This window comes from Arachis duranensis, chromosome 9 (assembly GCF_000817695.3).
Source record: "Arachis duranensis cultivar V14167 chromosome 9, aradu.V14167.gnm2.J7QH, whole genome shotgun sequence".
Taxonomy (NCBI): Eukaryota; Viridiplantae; Streptophyta; class Magnoliopsida; order Fabales; family Fabaceae; genus Arachis; species Arachis duranensis.
Genome location: NC_029780.3, coordinates 14132210 through 14133147, shown reverse-complemented (window position 1 = coordinate 14133147; position 938 = coordinate 14132210).

The window sequence follows — 938 nt, the reverse complement described above, 5'->3', positions numbered from 1 at the left end:
ATAGCTTAAGTAAAATAAATAAACATTCCAAATATAAAATTGTGAGTTTCTGAGTAGGGTTAGGGGTAGGTGAGGAGACTAATAGGAGTGAATTGTGTTTATGGATTGGGTTAAGTAGTTGAATTTATGGGTTGGGTAGTTTTTGGTTTAGGCCTTAAAAAAAATTAAATGGTGGGTGGAGTTAGTGCGCCCCACTCTGCCAAAGCTTACCAAGGGCCATGGGTTAGGCGATGCGAGTTAAACAATTTTTTTTTTAATTTTGGAAGACTCAAAACTCTAGTCTAACCCGCCTTTTTTGACGAGTTATGCGAGCCAACCTGACGGACTTCAGCTCGTTACCACTCTTACTCGCGAGTATTCATGAATATTATCTTTAACTTTTTAAAAAGTAAAAAAATAATATAACAAAAATAGTACCAAAACTTTTTAATCGTGACATAAGAAATTTTTAATTTTGACACTGAAATTTCTTAAGCGTAACACAAGTTCTTATTAAAAGGGTGAAATAAGAATGATGAGAATGTGAAAGAAGATGATGATGACAACGAAGAATGAGGAGGGAAAAAAAAAAGAAAAAAACGAAATTAAATGAAAAAAGAAGGAAAAAGAGAAGGAGGAGGAGGATGAGAAGGTGCTAGTGGTGGTGATGACAACAACGATACCGAAAGAAAAAGATAAAGAAAAAGGAAGAGGAGAAGAAGAAAAAGAAGGAGCAGCAAGAGTGTAACAGCGCACACAATACTTAGTTGGACTTGGTTAGATATTTTACTTAATTGTAGAGCTTTCTCGTAAAACTTTTTATACCCTTTACTTAAGTGTCATTACTACCTATTAATATGATTATACCTAAATTAATCATCAACGTCAAGTTTCACATGGACTTTTTTTCATTTCTAATGAAGTTGAATTTTTTTTTTTTTCAAAAAAAAAAAAAACTA